Below are 482 nucleotides of genomic sequence, written 5' to 3'. Positions count from 1 at the left end.
TTGTCCTCAAAGCCACGTCCTGATCTAGAGGACGGCATCGTTCACATCAAGCTGTTTGTGGAAAGTGAACTCCAGATAGTTGACGTCTAAGATGCGGCTGATTTCTGGGACCATGGTTACCTGGTTCTCAGATCTCTGCAGGCTAAATCCAGACAGACACACACACACACACACACACACACACACACACACACACACACACACACACACTGTTAGAATTTAAAATGTGACCTGGTGACCCCACTCTTAGTGAATAAGACCAGGGGTGCAAGGGCCGAAAAGTGAGACAAAGGAAGGGGAGAGCTGTGATAGCTTGATCCAACTTTGTCTCAGGATATCCTACAAAATAAAAATTATTCACACATCAACATCTGAGATTCTGACTACCAATTGACTGAACCCTGAGACTGGAGCAGGATTTACCGCCAACAATTTGACCTTATAACAAAATTTAGTTAATGTATAGATCTGACAAAATCCAG

General features: G+C 43.8%; 2 protein-coding genes across 2 annotated transcripts in view; one reads left to right on the top strand and one right to left on the bottom strand.

Annotated features, from left to right (window-relative positions):
* The window catches only part of gucy2ca (guanylate cyclase 2Ca), a 14,607-nt gene extending 14,456 nt beyond the window's left edge, over window positions 1-151 (top strand). Inside the window, exon 27 of the mRNA XM_032536655.1 lies at window positions 1-151. This exon is cut by the window's left edge and continues 1,227 nt beyond it. The gene's annotated coding sequence lies outside the window, so the exon portion shown is untranslated.
* An 8-nt stretch (window positions 152-159) lies between these two features.
* Window positions 160-482, bottom strand: part of plbd1a (phospholipase B domain containing 1a) — a 24,277-nt gene continuing 23,954 nt past the window's right edge. Inside the window, exon 12 of the mRNA XM_032536637.1 lies at window positions 160-210. The gene's annotated coding sequence lies outside the window, so the exon portion shown is untranslated. The remainder of the gene's footprint in view (window positions 211-482) is intronic.

Source organism: Etheostoma spectabile, chromosome 15, assembly GCF_008692095.1.
Source record: "Etheostoma spectabile isolate EspeVRDwgs_2016 chromosome 15, UIUC_Espe_1.0, whole genome shotgun sequence".
NCBI lineage: Eukaryota > Metazoa > Chordata > Actinopteri > Perciformes > Percidae > Etheostoma > Etheostoma spectabile.
Note: the sequence above shows the minus strand (reverse complement) of the source record. Positions and strands in the feature narration are given on the sequence as shown.